The sequence below is a fragment of the Corvus moneduloides genome, chromosome 9 (genome assembly GCF_009650955.1).
Source record: "Corvus moneduloides isolate bCorMon1 chromosome 9, bCorMon1.pri, whole genome shotgun sequence".
Classification (NCBI taxonomy): Eukaryota; Metazoa; Chordata; class Aves; order Passeriformes; family Corvidae; genus Corvus; species Corvus moneduloides.
This window is the reverse complement of record NC_045484.1, coordinates 9431055-9453250: the sequence shown is the minus strand read 5'-3', so window position 1 is coordinate 9453250 and position 22196 is coordinate 9431055. Positions and strand designations below refer to the sequence as shown.

The 22196-nt window shown below is 38.3% G+C and overlaps 1 long non-coding RNA gene across 2 annotated transcripts in view; it reads left to right on the top strand.

Annotated features, from left to right (window-relative positions):
- The window catches only part of LOC116447755, a 41434-nt gene that overhangs the window by 15047 nt on the left and 4191 nt on the right, over nt 1-22196 (top strand). Inside the window, exon 2 of one of the 2 annotated variants that reach the window (XR_004241681.1) lies at nt 903-970. The exons of the other annotated variant lie outside the window; for it this stretch is intronic. This is a non-coding gene — a long non-coding RNA (uncharacterized LOC116447755). The remainder of the gene's footprint in view (nt 1-902; nt 971-22196) is intronic. 2 annotated transcript variants of the gene reach the window in all.

The following is a 22196-nucleotide window of genomic DNA, read 5'->3' as shown; positions in this document are numbered from 1 at the left end:
AAATAGATCTAAACATATGTTTTTATTTGGACTTCAACAATTCACCTTCCCAGAAAGAAATATCCCATGCATCTGACCTCAAGCTGCCACTGGCAACAACCTGCAAGTAGGTCATAGGCAGGTTGCTAAAACCCATCTCCTGGGTATTGGGAATGAAAGTAGGCATAGCTAGAGTATATCACAAGCATATTGCTCAAACATTTCTAAAATTAGAAGTAGTTATATATTCTAAATAATAGAAAAGAAATTCGCAATAAGGCAGAAACTGAGGACGATTGAAAGAGGTTCATGCTACCATAAAGAGGAACAAACTTTCTTAATACTGGTTCCTGAGTTTTAAATTGTCAAGGAAAAAAATACTCAAATCTGTGGCCCAAGTTTACCTTCCTCAAAACTATCGTTTAATCTGTTTAACTAAAAAACCTTTTAAAACTTTTAAGTACTTCTGATTTTTACTGCCTGTGAAATCCACTCTTGCATACCTGTCAGCACTCCAGTCTACCTGAAAAACTTGGTGTAACATCCCAGCCATAAAAGTCACTTCATATCAGAACTGGGCATTTCCAAAGTGATTGAAGAGGCTAAAATGTAGTCTAAGCCCAGACTGAAGCTAGCACAGTGGCACCTCAGTTTTTCCCACTTTCATTTATGTTGTCTTGTTTTTGCATTTTTAACATGAAAGAAACTCCATGGGGAAAATCCTCCGTTATATATTTGCTGGCTGCCAAAACAATAATTCTGAAAATTCTGTAATGAAAAGGATATAAATTCCAGAAGCAGCTTCTTGTAGTAACTTTCATAGGTTTCAGAGTGGTAAAAACAAGCTTGGAAACACTTGAGATCCACCTTTTGATTATGTGCCATATGTTTCTCTTCCATGGCATTTCTCTTGCGTTGGGAAGCCTGAAAGGATGGTCCAGTGGAAGTCTGTGATGGATCTCTCTGCCTAGGAGAGTCCCCCCCAGTAAAGGTTAGTCCTGTTCCCCCAGATCCCCACAAGTCTTTGTGATCAACAGCGCTGTCCACACTCTTCACCACGACTTTGGTGAACAGTGGTCTTTCTCCTGTCCTGTTCTGTTCTTTGGAAAGGGAACTTTATGCCACCCAGATCAAGCCTTCCTTCCAGGAATCATTTTTCAAAACAGAGGCAACTCCTTAGGAACTCCCAGAAGAAAGAACACAGGCAGGCTGGAACATAGCACAGAGATACTCAAGCAAGGTTTAAGCAAGCTGGATCAGCACTGGAATCAGCAGAGTATTTAATGCAGGCTCGTTGAGCTGGTCTCTCCAAGGGCACTGGAAGGATTTAGTAGTTAATTACGTGTCGAGGCTGCACACCCAGGGCACTGCGCTGTGACAGGAGACAGAAGGACCCGCTCTGTGCTCTGTGGCTGATCTGCCTCAGAACCACGCACCACTTTGCCTCCTCTCCTCCCCTCATGAAGCTGTCTTGCTCATTAGGAGGGTGAGGATTTTTGTGGCAGGCAATGTTTTTCCTCACAGGTGAAATCCTTGATGTGTTGCAGGCAATAGTAAAACTCCAAGCTCTGGGCATTCCAAGTTTTAATTCTATGCATTCATAAACTCCTTAGCACAGTGAGGGCTCTACTTCAGTTTCTAGGTGCAAATAAATTATAGCTACAAAGGATCTGTAAATTATAATTTTACAGCAAAGCAATAGAATCTTTCATAGGTAGGAGGATGTGTTTATTTATCCACATATTTATATATATTTATATATCCCAATTACCATAGAGAGGAAAGCAATTTTTTAATCATTAAAAAAAGTACATGAAAAATAGGTGTAACATTTTTCCCTTATCCCCTGACTAGGCACACTTCAGGCAGGTCAACAGCATATATTGGAACCCAGACAATGTGAGGCATTTGGAAGAGAGAGAGAGGTTAGGAAAAAGGAAGAAAGAAAAGCAGATTGCAAGTTTGGGCAACATTTGGATAGTTTGGAATTGCTTCGAATACTGCACTCTAGGCTGTTGAGGTGTGACAAATTTGGGCTTTGTTTTAAACTGGCATAGTCTGCTGTTACTGAGAATGCTTTTAATATTTCAACTCAAAGATATCCTTTAGGGTGACATATTGCAAACATGCTTTCTGTTTTGTTTTCAATTTTGCTTTGTTGTCGGAGTTGCAATGTAAATATGCACCATATTTTCCTCTGCATATTCCTCATTATATTCATTTTAAAGTCTTCTCTATGAAGTATCTTCCTCCCAGCACCAGAGCATACAGGAATATATTGTCTCTATTCTGAGTTTGGCAATGAAAATATTCTTCGTGGTTTAACTATACAAGGGCAGAAATTGGGACAGTGGGCAGCAGCATCTGAAATTCATCAGCAAACATCTGAGATGACTTCCTGAGTGGGCCACAACGAAGTGTGGAATGAGCAAACCATCTGCAGGGGTGGCAGAGGGGAAGAATTCCCATGTATGATAAAGGCAAAGAAAGAAATGCACATTTGTCAATACAAATCTTTTCTTCGCCCTGATTCTGGTGCCTTCCATGCAAGTCTCTTTTCCCCCTTTACTTAACATGAGAATCAAGAAACTCAGGATTCCTTTAACAACCTATTACTCCATTTCACTCAGCTGTCGATTTCAACAGGTTCAGTACCATGATACGTGCTTCCAGGAAAGTCTTGCTTCCTTATTTTCCTTTAATTCACTCTTAATTCACCCACTTGGCACTAACCTGTGCCATCCTGTTTGAAATCCAAAGATGAATTCATGATTACTACATGGTGGCTACCAGAAGCAAAAAGAAGAATGCTCTGTAAGAAAGGAAACTGGTACTATATTATAGTTTTATGCCATGGTTTTTTTCAAATCATGCTCTTTAGACTGCAACATTCTTCAATAGCTGTTATGTTACCATAGCAACTACAAGTACTTGCTGTGGCCCACTGTGCAAGGGTCTGTGTGGAACAGAAATGGTCCTCGTTGCTAATTCAAAAAGTTCCAAGGGAGGCGTACAGATGCTTGGGAGAAAAAATACAGATTTTCGATACACAAGATGGTGTGTGATATCACTGTATGAGCAGTCCCAAAACTGAAATATTTATTGTAGGTATCACAGTGAAGGGGAAGTTTGAGGAAGGATGGAGCCTAACACTGAAAAATTTTTTGTTATGCCCCTTAAAATTTATCAGCAGTTGAGGGTTTCTACAATTCCGCAAAATTTTGTATCACTATGACCAAAAAAAAAAAAAATCAAATAATTATTCTACTGTATATTCTATAATTTGTACATTAGACATTACATTGACTTCAGGTGTTGAAATGAGGTGTGTTATTTTTGTACTAGAGCACTTGTCATTGCTTTCCTGAATTTAAATTCGAGTATAAAATATCTGTCATTAAATTTTTAAACATGCTTAGATTATTACATTTCAAAACAAAGCAAGAACTGAATTAACTGCTAGAAAAAAAAACAAAAACCCCAAGCAATAATTCAATCTGTCGGTTCAGAATTGTCAAATACATCACTCTAAGCAGCAGTGGTTTTGCCATTTTCCTGTTTGCCTTTAATACCATTATTTTTGAATAATGTTCAACTATATTTTTTTTTGTTTTATTTTATTTTTCTAGGAGAGACAAACTCATTTTTTATCTTGAATTCATGGGTACAAATCAAACAAATCTCATTGCTCAGGCATGGCATAGGCAGAGAGGGGTTTTCAGCATCCCACTGCTAAATTCAGCAAATGACAATGTATTGCATGTCTCAGGCTGAAATATTATTCATGTATTTGTTTCTGTATTTCCTGATGCAATTCTACTGCTATGGAGAGAGTAACCACACTTCCATTTTTCTGAAGGTTGTATTAGAATAACGCCCTTAACGTTTTGTGAAAGTCAGTGCTATTTTTAGTATCTGAGTTCTTGAAGGTAAATGAGATTTACACTGGAGATAAGGTCTGATTTCAAACAAATTTCTTGAGATGGTCTCATCTCTGAAGAAGGTGTTTTAATTTTTTTTGTGAAGATTAGGGAAGCTAATCACCCCCTGCTAGCAGGTGGTTAATTTTTTGTTTACAAAATCACTGGTTACACACAGAATGTGGGGGGATTTTATGTTGCTGAGTTGGGTGGGGATTTTTTTCCAAATATACACACTTCAAGAACTGAAAGCATGAAGTTTTATCTAGGTTCTGACTGTTGTCATATTTGAGCAACTGTTCAGATGTGCCAGTCAGGCTTTTGGAGGAAAACTGGCCACGTTCTCCCACAGTTGTCATGTATTTGTCACACTGACACCAGCTAGAAAAATCAAATTGGAACCATTCTGTTACAAGCTGTGAACATCCTTTGCAGCAGTGCCATGTGCATCAGAACGGCTGGTATTGTTTTCAAACGTCAATATTAATATTTCAAATGGAACAGGAAAGGCAAAGCAGTCTTTTGTTGAAAGTTAGCCTGTTCATGAGTGCAGTGAGGAAAACAGACTAAGGCAGAAAGTAGATCAGATGGGATTTAGATCCTTCAACAACTTGCATGTACCTTCCACCAAGACATTGGGGATAGATACAGCTCTCACAAACTGCCTTTCCCTCTTTCAAAACACTAGCTAGCAAAAAGGCAGAAATAGACATCTACAATGAAGAACTGCAGTCCAGGACAGTTTCTGTAGTCACTAATTTAATTTTTAAAGTGGCAAATACAGCTTAAAGTCTTTCCAATACTGGTCCTTCTAAATACTCATCCTCCCAACCTATGTATTTAGAAAACAGACAATTCTGTAAGCTATTCATTCTTACAGCACTTAAGGAAGAGTTCTTTCTCCTGATAAGAAAAAGGACGTGTTTTTTAAAAATTGAATAGATAACATGACACACAGGAATAAGATAAAAAGTAATTCTCTCAAACCAGAGGATACACTGAATCATTTAAGAATTCTGCAGGAAAATTTGCTTCTTGGCAAACTGCTTAGGCATATTTCTATGACAGTGATTTGTCTTTATTCTTTCCACTGGCACTCAAAGATATGGATGGTAGATTTCTAGCATTTTTAGTATGTGGTTGTTGTGCTTCTTTATCATCACAATATAGACACTAAGAAGTGTGAAATACTTGCTTGTACTATTTTCCTTCCATTTCTTAAGTTCAAACAGCTTTTCACTGCAAGATATTCTCATAATATGTTCTCACACCTATTTGTTTATTGTCTCGTCTATTCTAAACATTATTCTACCCATCCTGTTTGAAGTCCTACACTGCAGCAAAACACCCGGGTTCCCCAACATATGACTCTGAATAATAATCTACTAAAAATAGAAGTATGTATAGTTATTTATATGCAATATCTGGCTGTACTTGACAAATGGAAATTGATTTCATTATCTTCTTTGAAATTGGGAACTCCCCAGAGATTGACCAGTGGTGGAACTTGAAAATTATGGAAGTAGGCTGCATGTGGTGTGGGGAAAAAATGAAGTTAGGTGGACTTAAAGAATTGAGTCATGTGAACAAAATGAGAATGAAAACATTTAACAGCACTTTGAGTGGACATAAACACAACAGAACTGAAAACAATATTGACACAATTGAATATTTTAATTATATATTCTAGTTGTGTGAATAAATCAAAAAAGAGAAATCTCAGTTAGGTATGGAAAAATCCACAATATTCGACTATCACCTAAATCTGCAGATCACAAAAGAGATGATGATAAAATAATTACTGCATGAATGACAAAGTTTAATTTTGTTCACAGTTATTAAAAAGGAGGAAAGGAACAACATGATGAAAACGCTAAGGGGTTTAGTCATCTTGCATACGAACTAAAATTCAAACCATCAGATCATGTCAGAATAGCTAAAGCCGTAGTTTGCATGGAGGGAAACGGGTGTGAAGATGAAAGAGTGAGAAGATGGATCTGCATGTCACCTGCACAGCAGCAATTGTTAAAAGACAGATTCCCTGGTTTATGAAAAGGGCTTAGACAGCACAAAATCAAGGAGTCCAGAGAGGAAGAGATTTAAAGGAAGGACACCTGCCACTTTCAGAAGGATAATACCACCAGTCATGGGATTTTACTTGGATGAAGTAAAGACTTTGGCAAAGGTTTTTTCAATTATGGTTAAGGCATAAAGCATACTGGAGAAGAACTAGAATGAAATAGATGGGTTGTTCTCATCTTTTCTAAAAAGAACAAACACTTCTGGGTATCTTTCTGCACAAAAAATTAATCATTCTCACTGTCTGTCTCTCAGGTTCCCTAATCCCACAGCATTATATTGGAAGTTTGAAAACCCAAGACTGATTATTGTTCAATCATATGATTTTGGAGTATGATGAAAACCAAGGTCTGACTCTGAACTTGGCATTATTTCCAATGGGATCTGTGTATAGATGTGACAAAATGTACCCAAAGACTTTTACTGCAGATTTTAATTTCTAATACCATTCATGTGCTCATTTGCAGGTCTAGACCTATAATGCTTAGTTAGCTTGAACAGCTGTGTTTTTATGGCTGGAGTAGGTTTGAATGAAACTTTAAAAGCTTGTGTGTACTTATTGTATATGTCCAATTAATCTTCACTCTGCAAAATCAAGGTTTTCCCTTCTTTTTGCTACATCACAGTTCTTATGCTTGCTTTGGACTGCAATCCTGGCTCACACTTCACGTTAACAAGGCTGTGGTACTGCCCTAATAATCCCTAACATGTTTAAACAGATGTTTATAGCTGCTGGTGTACCTAAGCTCTTGTTTTAATTCGTGAGGTTGCTTGTTAAACCTGAGTATGACACAAGGTTTCTGGCGATAAAGTGGGATTTTTGCTATATTTGATGGATGATATATGAATGCCAACACCTGAAGCATCTCAGACTGTTCAAAATAAATGACAAGTACAGAGATATGGGGTTTAAATCTCATAGCAACACAGCAGACTAATTTTATCTCAGACTGGGAGAAAACACCTTAAAGGAATATTATTTGACCAAGATTTCCACCATCCAACAAGATTTTTTGTGATAAATTTTGAGGGAGACATATTTAAAAATCCAGTTCTGGGTTTATAAAATCCATACAAACCGACTTATTCCAAAAGGGCCAACAGAAGAGTTTTGTAACTCCTCATTTAATTCATCAGATTGCTCTGCAGATGGCAGTAAAATTTATTTTCTATTTAAAGAGCGTCTTGCCTCATCATAATCAAGGAAATACACTATCCAACTTGACCAAAAACTTGGCAAGGACAAAGTTCTGCACTGGCACCAAGTAATCCCATACAAAAAGCCTGTCTCCCATCTTATTTGTTTTGCTGTGCCAGAAATATTTTTAAAAGACCACAAAGTAGACCTTTCATATTTTACTGTGAAATATTCACACTCACTTTAAACACACACATGCTCTCAGGATCCCAGCAATTGGCTCAGCCTGACCTGGACCACATGAAATAGGTGTTTCCCTTCCCCACAATTGGCCTGTGGGAAGTCAGAGCATCTCCAGACTGTCAGGACCGGGGCAGAGAAGCACAGCTGGATAATTGCCTGCTCACACCTTGTGGTGTGAATGGGAAATGTCCTGAGAGGAAACCAAACTCTTCCAGAGCAAACCTACACAACTTTCCCATACAGCTGTTGAGTCATTTTTCCACAAAGGAGAGAAAGAAAAGGGCTTTCCCAGGAGACTGGAAAGTCAGAGCTATCGGGATAGATGTCAGAGAATCCAAGGCAAAGGATGGGAAGATGAAAGGGGAGGAAGACTACAGTTAGCTCCAAGATGAGCACAGAGCCACTAGGACAAAGCACCCCATTTCCAACAGCAAGTGGCAGTTGGTGGACAGCAAACCTGAAACATTTCCATGGAGCATTGGGGCAGGAATAGGCTGCAGACAGGATAAAATTCTGCATAAAGGGCATTATCAGAAAGGTAAGTTCTATATCTTACTGCACTTTCACACTAATACTTGAGTGCCTTTTCCTGGAAGTTCCTCTGGAGAAAATGACCACAAGGAGTCTGCAGGTGACACTCAGGCTTGGATAGTTTGCTTCTTAGCTGTGTTATCAGTGCCAAATGGTTTGAAAAGGTGCACTTTTCCTCACTTGCACTTACAAGCTATTCCCGTGACTGTGAATCCAGGATATTTATCAAATAGTTGAGTAAAGCTGCAACTCTACTCAAGACTTGTCACCACTTGGAGGGAGCTACCACCACTTTATTTGTGCAGCTCTCACTTTGTAAAACATTTTCACAGTAAAAGTTAATGACAACTTCACATGCCTTCTTGAGACTGAAAATTAGGTAGTAAGCTAAGAATCAAGATCTTGGAAGACTCTGAAGCATTTCTGGTGACTCTCCAAAGGAATACTTAGCTCTGTTAATTCATCTGCTCAGCAGTTCAGCTACATATTTTCCTAATCTGGTGGTTCTTGGCTTTAAATGGTTAAAAACTTCTTCATTAAATAATAGAAAATGTCTCAGAAATTATTTATCAAGTAATTCAAAAATACAGCTATAGATAAGAGAAATATTTCCTCACCTCCAGAATTGTTTCAAAGGTATATTTACAACTGTAATATATGCAGCAAGAAAATCTTTACAGTATAAAGTTTTCTAGCTTCAAACCTGCTGCTTGGAATGAAACTTGAGATAGAATCAAGGCAGATCTCTGGGGAGGTAATGATAGGAGTATATATTGAACTGCTGGGAGCATGAATATGCATAGCTCAGTAAGGGCACATTACAGACAATGGCCTATTGTATCCAGGTGAAATGGGTGTATATGTTTGTTCTTTCCTCAAAAAAACCCCTAAATTCACCCCAAAAATAGCAACTAAATATTTACAGCCCTTTATTAAAGTAGATTTCATCTTGAACTTTAGTATTGAATGTGTTTAGATTTGAGGAATCTTGTCGGGTTTCATTACTGCAGTATGGTAGCATCTCCTATATTAATGCCAGGGGGATAGTTACAAACAGAACATAAATGTACATTTTAAATTTTATTTATTAAGTTTTATCATGTAAGAGGAAGGAAGGAAGGAACCTGAGATTGACACCACAGATCATACGCTACTTTGAAATTTAATTGCTAAATAATATTATAATGTATAAAATGTTTACTTGACTTGGATGCCGAGTAATTATTTGCCAGTACCTGGCAGTTTTTGGCAGGGCTTCTCTTACTCAGTCGCTAACCAAAATGCAAAATGATAGCCCTTAAGACAAAACCAGGATTACGGATGAAACTACTCTTTTGTTAAAAGTCTGTATAATTTTAATTCTGCTTGGTTTAAAACATCTTGAGAGATGCAGATGCTTATGCCTGAGGCAGCAAAGAATTACAAACCTTGCTGTAAGGGTACTGCTGCAATACACCAGCCAGGCTTCAGTGGGACTGTTTATCATCAAATATACATGAAAGACCAGGACCCCTACTTGACTAGACATGACAATTTAACTTTGCCTCTTCCATCACAGTGACATGATCATAAACATATTATCAAGTCCTGCAGTGTGATCAACAACAGATGTAGAATTAAGAGCTGACAAGTTTTAGCAGGTAGCTGAGTCCAACATATTTTCTGCCAAATTTAATTTTAATTTCCAAAAATCTTCCAGGCAGCTCTTTTTTAAAGACTTCAGGAACCACTCTTATTTTTCTCTTCTATTCTTGCAGTTAGAACCAGTGTTCTGAAAAAGTAGGATTTACATGTTGTCTCTTTCAAGACAATTGTTTTTCCTCTTTTGTTTGCCTCTATTTTATTATTTTATACAGAAAATAAATCCAGGAAACAGGTTGTATACAGTTTTATTCACAACCTGAGTGACAACACACCTGGCTGCAGCAAGGAAAGCCAAAAGGATTCTGGGTTGCATCAAAAAGGGCATCACCAGCAGAGATAAAGAAGGCATTATCCCACTCTACTCTGTGCTTGCCAGGCCACAGCTGGGATGCTGTGTTCAGTTGTGGTCCCCACTATAAAAAAAGATGGGGATAGGCTGGGCAGGGTCCTGAGATGGGCCATAAAGATGACCCAAGGACTAGGAGCCTGCCATAAGGAAAGGCTGAGATGCCTGTGTTTATTCAGCCTTGAGGAAATAGGTTTAGAAGAGACCTTGTCACCATGTTCCAGTATTTAAAGGGTGTTTACTTGAAAGTGTAAACTACAAGAAATTGGAGACTCCCATTTTACAAGGAGTTACATGGAAAAGAGGAGGGGTAATAGGTACAAGTTACTCCTGGGCCAATTCCAACTGGACACAAGAAGAAAATTTTTCACGAGAGCAATCAGCCGTTGGAACAATCTCCCCAGGGAAGTGGTGGATTCCCCAACAAAGATTTTGGTTGGGCCATCTTGTCTTGGCTTTTGCCCAAAAAGTCTGGACCACACAACCCTTCAGGTCCTTTCCAGCTGGGTCTTCTATGATAATAAATTAACAATAAGCCATGGCAGGTAATGCACCTGGTATTTGAGAGTTAACTCCCATGGCATTGTAAAGCATAAGGTACCAATGAATGTGTCCTTCCCCTTTGGGTGCAATTATATTTCAAAAGCCATTTCCTGCAGTTGCTGGTATAGCTTCTCTTTGGTTAAAAGTTTCTCTATCTTCCATGGATTGCACTCATATTTGTCTTTGTGATTGGCAAGTGCTGACATGAGGATTTACTTGTGCTATGTGAGGTTCAAAGTTTAGTGCTCAACTTGATATGGCTTAACCATGAGAGCATTATATTGAAACATGAACACCAACCTTCTAAACCAAGTTTTAGTCCAAAGACTAAGCATCATTCATTCTAAACAGTAAAAACGTAGAAACAGACGTTTCTGATCATTAATTCTTCTCCTGGGAGTTCACAGTTAAACCCACGCTAGTATGGTAGGAACAGTGGTGGTATAGCAATCACATCCATGAGATTTATTGAAGATCTTAAATCTATTCGGTACAACTGTCAACTGTCTTTTTTCCTGTCTTAAAAAAAAAGCCAAATCAGAGTACAGTCATCTGCAGCATGGTGAAAGTAAAGGAAAAGGCCAAGGAGAAGGCTTACTGACAAATATTGGGAGCATTTAACCTAAAATATTATTAAGACCTAAAACACTACAGAAAAGTGAAAGCTGAACAACTATAAGCCTGGATCATTTAAGATGAATATTTACCTTAACAAATAACATAAATATCTACTGTGGTTGCTGAGAAATAGCATCTTTAAGGTAATCACATTGCCTCTCAATTAGTTTGTTTGGGGTTTTTTTGCCTGGAATTCTTTATTTAAATGTTCCCTGTCTTTGAAATTTCTATTTGCAACCTTGTGCAAGTCACTCCCCCCCCATACAAACTTTTATAAATGTAATTTTTAAACTTGAAAATATCTGGTGTGTATTACAGTAACTGAGTACTTGTGAGTTGGGCCATAAATAGAGTTTAATGAATGTTTATACCATTTAAATTAAAAATTTTCAGGAGCTTGAAAACAAAACTCAGTTACTTCATAAGGAAAAATAATTATGATTGTGTTATAAAGTACAGGTAGTTAAGTACTAAAGCAGATCAAAAGGTTATGAAATCAACCCTTATAAAAAGGTAGTGATAACTACAGGCAACATGGAGAGAATATTGGAACGAAAAGGTGATAATCCAGTTTAGAAAGCTTGGAACAAAACCTGAGAATTGCAATTAATGAATAAAACAGAATTGAGGGAAAGGGGGAAGGGATAGCCATAAAAATCACATTAAACGAGTTTGTCATTTCCTCCAGTGAGTGATGGGGACTCAGACAAAAAATGTTAGGTTTGATCTGTTTTGCTATACTTTTTCTTCGGAAAAACAAAAACAGAAATCCTGCTGACAGATTCAGGGCACACTTTGCAGCAGTTAAAAGTGGTGATTGCTCTACTAATATTCCTTCCCATTTTGTTCTATTCGGCTATGACTTCTATGACCTCTGTCTACACCTTCCAAAAAAGGATTCCAGGACACCTAACATAGAAAAAAGGTCCTAACCAAACTCATTATATACAGTTATTAAATAGCAGAACTACTAAAACTACCTCAAGATTTCTTTCCTTGGTTTTTTTATACATTCTTATGCTGTATCAGTTTGCTCCTTCTTACTTCTTTTTCCTAAATTAACCGTTCCTATCTGTCACTTGTTTGTTATATGCTTCATTCACTTCTAAAATCTGGCATGATACCGCAATCATTCACTTTGACATCAGTAGTCCACAGTGGAAAGCTGCCAGCAATACTCTTATCATTCTGAGGTATTTCACTTCTTGTATTCTAAATTAAATATTTTGGGCTTCTTCATTAATTTGAAAGATTTGCTACAAGGGAAGTCTACCAACATCTTAATGATACTTTTCTTTCTCTAACCAGAGGCCTGAAAGTCCCTTCTCCCCCACACCCCAAACCAGAAATCTTGTCTTCATTCCTATGAAACTGTTTGTAAAAAACTTCTGATTTTTCCACATTTATATACCAGATGTTGACTGCTTCAAAAATTTCAGTGTTACTTTAATGACAAATTTGTCTCAGTTCACATTTTCCCCAAAACACAGAACTCAGACATGCCCGTATTTGGTAGAATAGTGTTACCAAATTGAATGAATCATAGATGAAAATGAAGTTACTATTTTATCCTTAGGATGTTTAGGTTTTCCCAGTTGTTAGTAGTTACAGAGAACTGATCCCAGACCTCATGATCTGCCATTTATTTTTATTTGTAGTTCTCAAGCTCTATGCAGCATGAAGAAAGAACACATGTAGCTTATCCGCACGTTAGTAGTTCTGTAAGCTGAGTCAGTGTATGTGCAGAGATCATCTCTCAAGAAGCTTGAATGGAAAAAGAATGAAGGGTGACAGAACACTGCTGTCCGTGGCACGACAAACAGCATTAGTGAACAGCAACATTTCAGCCACAGTGCCCTAGCAAGGCATGATCTGTTTACTGCAGCAACCTAAAACCACTCAGATAAAGTGGTTATACTTTATAAAACCCATTCACTTCCAAATAATACTAAAGGGTATAGAAAATTTAATATTTCATGTCAATTAGTTATATTTGTCCTGCTGCATGCAATTATGAACTTCAGTAACTTTGGTGCAGATACCTTAGAATTCCATATATTCTGTAACAATGGGCCTCATACACTAACATACATCATGTGTCAAAGCTAGCATAACTTACTCTGTTAGTCCATATTGTAGAAATACTCTTCCTACTTCTATTACAACATCTTACAACATAATGAAAAATGTTAGGTTTTTTCCCCCCACCCAAAGTGAGCAAAAATATGGAAATAAAACTTGAGAGTCTGCAATGGTTGTATTTTCAAGTTTGAGTTTGTCTTGCACAAGAGATGGTTCTCCAAGGTGCTGTGCAGTATAAAGCCAGCTCCTTACATGTAGCTGCATGTTTGCAAAAAACTTTACTAAGACATTGCATCTTAGAGTGCTATATAAAGTAATTGCATTTTGAGTATTAAGTGTATTTTTTTTTAGAAATTTTAGTCAATAGTTTGATGATTTTTTTTTAATTTAAAATAACACCTTCTCCACAAAAGCAGATAAATGTGTCAGATTCATAGTAGGAGGGTTTTCCTCCAAGAAGATTTCCTTCCACTAAAATATCTTTTTTAAGCCTTTCTTCTGCCTGGAGCTGGATGTGGCTGGGAAAAGAAAAAGAAAATAGAACAAGAACAAAAAAAAATTGTTTGTTGGTTTTTTTAGTGTTGTTCCACAAAAAAACAAACAAGTAAAAGTATATTTTAAACTTCCAGTTCATCACACACAAACCTGTTCAGAATTTGATCCATGGTCTTACCATCTATTTCCTTCTGGCACTTCCATAAGTCCAAACCTGACTAAAAGTTTCAGATTAAGTTTATATGACAGGCATGATCTTTGTGGTGTTACAACATGATCCAAAAATATAGAGTAAAAACTAAGGAGTTCCCCCCATCCTGTCTGGTTGGACTGTTTGTGTTCTGCTGTCCCAGTCATTATCTTTTGCTTACTGAGATTTCTCTATCTCCTCTGATTCCTTAGACATTTCATAGCTGCTGGTTAGATGCTATTACCATATGACATGTTCAACCTTTAAAACAAATAATTTACTGTGAAAGTTGAAAACTGTTAGAATGATGAATTTGAATGTTTATCACTGAGTTCTTCAGGCCTAAGAATACTGTCAAAGTCTAAAACAAACAAGTATAATAAAATTACCCTTCTTTTCAAGGTCTCAGTGGGTGGAGGGCAAGGTTTTTTCTGGCTCTTTGCTTAGTGCTTTGTAGCCTGTCTGGAGGTGCTGTTTGCAAAACAGCATTTTCAGCTTTTATCTGACATCCCCATTTGGAATTAGCGGCAGATAAGCACTATGCTGCTACCTGCCATTCCCACTCATGTTTCTGTGGGAAGGAACGTCACATCAGCTGAAGCCATGCACAGAGAAGAGAAGGAGCTTAGACAGGGTAAGCAAAGTTCCCCAAATCCCAGAGCACTGAAGTGGCACCAAAGCAACAAGCACTGTGTTGCAAGAGAGCCTGAGGAACTGCTCTGCACAGAAGAGGACATGGAATGAAAGAAAAAATGGTGCTTGTTTTCTGTCCTAGCTAGCCAGCAAAAGTCCTACAAGAAAGCATAAACCCAGCTTTAACTGAGTTACTAGTCTGAAGGAAGCTGCAAAAAATGCAGAAGCTCATGGTTCCACCAACCACCCCACAATGAAAAGGTGAGTTTTCAGTCAGGCCTGGGCTTGGGCAGCTCATACCTTCTACCATAGGCTGACAGCCCCTCCATGGCCTGCCCGAGATGTTTGTAGTACTTTCTAGTAGTTTTATTATTGTTCATCTGTTAATCAAGTTAAACAGTATCAACCTTACCCTAAAACCATTTTCAGGTGTTATACAGATGTGTTTTTTCCAGCCTCTGCCATTTTGATTTCAGGGAAAGATAGCAGCAATGCCTTAAAAACTAAGACAGAGACTAGGCTTTTTACCTCATGTTTTTTTCTTAAAATCAAATCATGCCTCAACTGAAAGAGACTTTCTGCTAACTGCATTTTGAGACTGAGAGTGTGGTTGAATTTAATAAGTTTAGTAATTTAATTTGGCATTGAGTCTGGCTCTAGGCCTTAGAAACTAAGATAGCTAAGGTAGCTAAGATCTAGTGGCATTTCTGTAATGGAGGGAGATAAAAGCTGGACAGATCTCCAGTTTCCTCAACTGTAAAACCTATGTTCTGTTGTCCAGAAAAAGATGGTTTGTGTTGAATTCTTGAAAACTGCTTGAATAGCTGCAAATCCTATAGAAATCATTGAGCAGAAAGATGCTGAAGAAGATGTGGAATATGGAACTGTGCTAAATATGCTAGTGTTGTAATAAAAAAAAAAAATTATTGTGCTTTCAGCACTTTCCATTCAGAATATAAAACAATAGTCTAACTGATTGTTCTGTGCATTTTCATTTGTGCCTCCCAGGAAAGCTTTTGGATAGGCTTGAGTGTTAAAATTATTTTATAGAGTTCAAAATATCTTCTTCTGAAATGAAGAAAGCAACCATTGCCTCCAACTGTAAACGCTCTATTACTTCTATGGTATTTAGGACACTAAAAGAAAAGACCCCATAGAAAGGGGCCAGGGATTTTTAATGTCAGCACAAGGGAATGTCATCATTTGTTTCCTTCCAGTTAAAATCCTCAAATAACGAACAAACCAACAAACATAAAACCAGCAAGCATTCATTGCTCTAATAACACCTTATTTTAAAAAAAAGGAAAATCCTTCACACCTTCTCTGAAGTTATGCAAATATTATACAAGATCCAAAAATAAACCAGCAGAAATAGTAGAATTAAGGTAATGTTAAAGAGAAATGAATGTGTTCCTAAATCCTGTTTATTTCAACAAGGTTCAGTAAGGACAGGTTCTATGCTTTAAGTACATAGACAGAAAAATCTAGGCATGCAGCTAGTCTGAGCATGAAGAGTTTTCAGGCCAGAAAATGTAAAATCCTGCATGCAACTTGAAACTCAAATGTTAAATTCCCTAAAATTAAAATGCTGTTGCTAACACAAGAAGCTTTCAACAAAATTCTGATCACTCTGTAGCAGAAAACTTTAATTCCGTAAACAAAGATCAATGCTGCCCTTTCCTAACTAGAGTAGAATCTCAAAATTTCACTCTAATTCTTGCCACAATTGTCTTTCACAGAAGTTGAACAAGTTACTGAAGTCTCTCAGGCAATAGTTTAGAACTGTTTATGATACTTAATGTTTTCTTCTCTTTTCCCTCTTCTTCTACTACCACTTTAGTGACACATAGTTTTGTTTCTTCTGACCCTATACATGCCCTTTACTATTTTTACAAACTCAATATCAAAGTCTTTCTTCAGGAAAAAAGGACAGATGAATTTGGACCTTCAGATTGCTGAAGCAACAACAGAGTAACAAGGCAGCAGGCCTTGTCAAAACATATTTAATGACAGAATTCTTCAGAGAGCTTTGCAAGATCAAAAAAGAAAAAAAATTACTTGATGTTACAGTTCCCTGTGGGACTTGATTTTTGTTTTAAATTGGGAAATATTGTTCCGGAAGAAACAGTGTATTGATTTGTTAAATCCCTGTTTTAAGAGTAGCTTTTTAGAATTGAAATGTAAATGGCATCTTTTCTTTGTTAGTTAAAAAAGTCTTCAGAGAAAACGATCCTCTAAGAGACTCTGCAAGCATCAAAACATTACTTATTTGTAAAACATTTAGTCAAGAAACATTGGACATGTTAGTGGGAGTTAATGCTTTTTGCCAGGACTAGGTGCAGAGCTGTACTAAACTACACAAAACAAGATCTGCATTTCTGTAAGGTACACCAGGGCAACTGCATCAGGCTGTCTTGTAGAAAAAAAGAATTAAATACTAGAAAAGCCAAAAAACAACAAGAAAGCAAATAAAATCTTCAGTATAGATGGTACAGATCAAAAAGCAGGCAGAGAAGAGACCTTTTTTCAGGTTTTTTTTTACTAAAACGCAGTCATTTTAAGCCAAAAATAGTTCTTTGTTGAAGCAGAACAGCTTGATTTGGTACTTGTATGAAGATCAGAACTTAGTTTTATAACTATGCCCCCCCAAGGCCCAAAAATCTATTGTTTAGATAGTGACTTTGTTCCACTGTTGTTAATTATCACAAGCTCTTCCAATATTTCTTCACAGCTCTGGATTTAAGTATATGAGTGTGTGCTGTGCCCACGGTATGCTCCCTTTTCTCCTAAATGTGAATAACCAAGGTCCTGTCTGCACATTAACTTTTTGTATTTGTATCTTCTGTAGGAAAGACTACGGCTTAAGTGTTTGGTTTGTAGTTGTCTCACCCTCTAGTGGCAGAGAAGCTTTAGTTCTCAGGGATGAAGAAATGGGAGAGGAGTTTTATTCGTCTGGTCAACTGTGCTGTGTTGCCTATTTACAGCAGGCTGGTAAAGAACTGAAATTGTTTTATTTGTTTATAAAGCCGCAGATCATTGTCTGCAATGTGTGCCCATCACTTCTAATGGAGCAATGCAAAATATGCTGACCTACAGGCACTGAAATAATTAAAAAGGTGCTAATGAAGGGTAGTTGTATGCTCAGATGTACTCCTTCAGTTATGTGAAATGACTGCTATTAAAGCCTTCCTGTGCCACCACAATTAGCAGTAGTATAGTGCTGCTGCCTGAAGACTAACAGAGATAGAGCCTCTATTTTCCTCTAAATTCAAATTCCCTATTAAATTTTCATTTAAAAGCAGAAGACAGACACCAGATTATTTTTGTCCCCAGAAAGACTTAAAATCATAATGCACAGCTTTTATAAAATAACATGCTGACCAGATATTAGCTGAAAAATTAATTGATTTCCTATCCTGTGTTTGGGAAAAAGAAACAAAAAATAAAAAGAGATAAAAAGAGTATTGAGTAATGTTGGCTTCTGCAGAAATTTCTATGCTACTTTACAAGATTAGAGCCTTGGAAACAGAATTAATTCAAACCTGGATCATTTAAGTTTTGTTATTGTTATTTAGTCTGTACAGTTGGACCAAAACAGAATAGAGGAAAAAAAATATGAGGCATTGCCAGCACTTCCTGAGAGGTAGCCACTAAGCAAATGGAGAACTCTGGAGATACTAATCAGCTGTAAGGAAAGGCCTTTGGCCATATTTTAGAGGAGGATGTATAAAGTACAAAACCACAGGGAGCAGTAGCTTAGCTGCCAGTGTGCCAGCTCATTTGTTCAAACAACTTTACCATTTTTTAAAAGCTTTATGAAGGCATAATTCTTAGTTGTAAATATGTTGTTGCTGATAATCAGGTTAAGTTCTAATGTCACCTGTAGCTGTGATTGTTTAATTAACAAGTATGATTATGGTGCATCATTCTAATTGCCTGCATTCTCCACTATGATGTTTCTTATGCTCTGGTCTCTTGCAATTCAGCCAGATTTTGGCCAGTTGGATTTATTTTTCACATGGAAATACAAGACAGGTATTTCTGAAAATTAGGGTACAGAAAGCTACAGTATTTTTGCTACATCCAAAAATCCTACTGGCGTTTAAAATGAGAACTCTTCCTAACAGAGCACAGAAAAATTTGCATCTAACCATATTTATAGGACTGTGAAGCACGAAATGCCCTTATGGTTGCTCCAAGCACGTGAGCAACAATAGGATTTGCTATATCCAAAAAGCCCAAACTGTAGAATTATGATGAAAATGAGTCTAATGATCCAAGCACAATCCCATGCCAACACTATTATTTTAATACCAACCATGAAATAGCATTTTTGCAAGGATACTGGCCCACATTTGTGCAGTCATTTTGTAGATACAGTGATCAACAGTGTCTTCAGGAAGACTTGTGGAGAAGGCAAACCTTCAGAGAGAATAGCTGACAGTCACAAGGTGCAGTGTTCAGGCTCCAGAGTGAATCTGTCTTGCTTGGCTACAAAGTCCAAGTTTAACCTATTACCTTGGAGCTGGCTGCAGTGATTGCTGGAAAAATCTGAAATTGTGCAGCCCCATTGTCTCCCCATCCAAGACAGGGTGCAAATGCTGCCTCGAGTACAGCAAGCTCGCTTAACCTACTGCCCTGGATGCTCAGTACTTTCTCCATTTTCTTATGTACTTTAAAAGTGTCTAATAAAAATGTTTTACTTAATGTTTCCTCATATATAGGTCTCAAAGCATGGATAATGGGAAACAGATGATGTGAGCACATACAAGCAGGCTCATTTTGTATATATAAGTAGCTTTCAGAAGAGAGATTGAATTCTTGTGAGCGGGATTGGTTTAGTTACACCACAGACTTTGATCCTGTTCACAATTCCAGTGTGAATTTGGGCACTTCACTGAAATGGTACAATTACAGACAAAAGTAAAATAAGAAAAGGTGTTTCATGACTCAGGGCTGAGAGAGCATCTCTGAGCAAAGAAGATGCTATTAGACAGAGTGCACAGGTCATACCAGCCTACCAGCCTTATTCATTGCAAAGTCCACACAGTGCATGTTCTGGTCATGTAAATAAGGCCCTTAGAAAACAATAGTGCAATATCAATTCACAAGGAACAAAGCATGTAATACTGTAATAATATTTTTTTGCGTGTGTTACATTTGTCACCACATTAAGCATTTTTAAGGAATTTTGACTTGCTTTTTCCCATTATTCTACACTGGATTTCACTTTCACTAGCAGTGCTATATTAATGATAATAAATGTGTTGCAGCAGTAGCACAGCAATGCCCACATCCCCCAGCCACCACTCCTTGCTGTTAAGGGCAACAGACAAACACCAGGTTAATGTCTGCTGCACTCCCTTTGACAGGCTGCTGAACTTGAGGGTAGCTACAAATGACATTGATTAATTCCGATCACGTGCTCCATGCGTGTAATGGCAAATTCTCACCTATGACCCTATTTCCCTTTCAAACAAGGTGCAGTGCAAAATCAGGACGCATGAATGAGGATCACAGAGTTTGCAGTTTGGAGCTTACAGGTCTTGAAAGCTCCTCGAGTGTAGTAACTTCCAACTTAGCTAAAGACGGGAGTGGCCCAGGTACGTGCAAGGTCACAGCGAGCTGACATTCACCACTGAAGAATTTATACGCTGGACAACACTGTCTTCTAAGGAGCTGAGCCATGAACCTTTCAGTCCATCACATGCCATTGTTTGCATTTAAATATACAGCATATAGCACTTCCCTCTGGAGAACACACAGATACATTTACCTGTTCAGCCAACTACTGCTATTCCCCATTTGGAACTTTAATAATAGGGGATCAAAGTTCACCCTAGATTCAGGACAGACTTAAGTCTGTAGAGGACTTGAAGCACACATTCTAAATCCCATCTGTACACACCACAGGGCTAGCAGAACATCATAAAAGGATGCTGCAAACCCTGTAGCAGTGTTCTGCTTTCTGACATTGGTAACCGGTCAGTTATCCACACAGTGCTCCCTCCTCAGGAGGGAGAAGAGCTTCCTGGAGGATGTGCAAAGACACTTCCCTGAACAGGACTGCCATCAGCACTCCAGGTGAAGCCCCAGCCTAGGACACAGTCCCTGTTAGCCAGGGAGGGGATGGCCCCCAGGCTGTGACACAGCAGCAGGAGCACGAGCAGTGATGCAGGGACCGGCCTGTGTTCCACCGCTGCCTCTGCTCACACTGTGCTCTGCACCCAGAGTAATTGACAGTCACCACACGATGGGATTTATGCTCTGTGCAAACTATTATCCTACTGAGGTGACCATGTGGGACTGCATGTGGGGGATGGAAGTGGGTTTTAAACAGTTAGCATGGTTGTGAAGGCATTGTTGGATGCTGCTTCCCTTTCCTCCTCAGGCTTTGGGTTGCCTGAATCTTTTTACCTAGAGAGAAGGAGCAAGAAACCACTTTCACCTGTGAGCAAGGAAATCAGGTTCAAAAAACTCCCAGAAATATTGCTTGAGTTTGAAACAGCTTTTTTTTCTACAGCTTTCTAAAAGTTCTTGCTTATCCTCTTCATTGTTCAAACACAAACCAAAACCCCTGGTGCTTTGTATTTATACACTGGCAGTAAACACCAAAATCTGGGCATGCTTTACTGCTATCTCTGCCTCTCATATAGCTACTTAAAAGTTGTGCTGAATATTAAGTATCATAATTTGGAAGCAGAGAAGAAATAACATCTGTTGTAACCTGAAATACCAAAAGTAGGCCTTTTCATTCCATGCCAGTCAGGAAACTAATAACATATGTGCAGAATGCATTTCATATATGGCAGTGACATATTTGCAAAACATTCAAATTATAGTTTTATCCTTTGACCATTTGTATTCTTGACCATTAATCCAACTGCTTCCATTCCTTCTAATGCTAATTCCTAAGCAAATGTTAGCAATTGACAGCAAAAAAGGCAAAATTCAGATGCTGTAGGGATATTTCACTGGTATTCTACTAATATGCCTAAAAATCTTTTAAATCATTAAGAAGGAAATAGAGTTGGTATAAATTATACACTAAACTCTTGATTTCATACCTCCAGTTAAGTCAAGTACTGCAAATAATCCCATTTAAATACATCTCATTGGTATCACATAGGATAAGGAAGTTAAAGACAAGCATAAATGTTTTCACTACCAGGATCATAGCATATGGGTGCAAGTTGGAATTAGAAAGAGGAGCTTAAATTAGTTTCTCCTATCAGGGTTCTGCTGCCCATTAGAGTTACGGTGAGTTGCGTGGGATGGGTGCATGAATGCCAGGCTGGACAGGCCTTGAACAACCTGGTCTAGTCAAAGATGTCCCCACCCACGGCTGGGCGATAGGAAGGGAGTGAACTTTAAAGTCCTTTTTAGTCCAGACTATTCCATGATTCAAGAAAGCAGTCTCTGACCAAATCTTGAGGTATTCCTTTCTTACCAAAAGCCAGCTGGGCCTGAGGGTCCATGGGCAGCCTGGGATAGAGGCGGGCCCTGCAGCATTCCCCCTGGAAGCCAGACTGGAGGCAGGGGAAGCACAACAAAGCTGAGGGCTTAGGTGGGGCTGGTCAGAGGGTGAGTGCCCTCAGCCCAGCAGGGCTCCTGCCATGCACACCATGAAGGCCAAGCATTAATATAAGGGATAAAAGTTGCTTAAGGAGAACAGCCGGGTGTGCTCAGCCCTCAGACTGATACCCAGTGCAGAATCGCATTCCCAGCACAGGCCGTGCTGATAAGGCTGCCAGA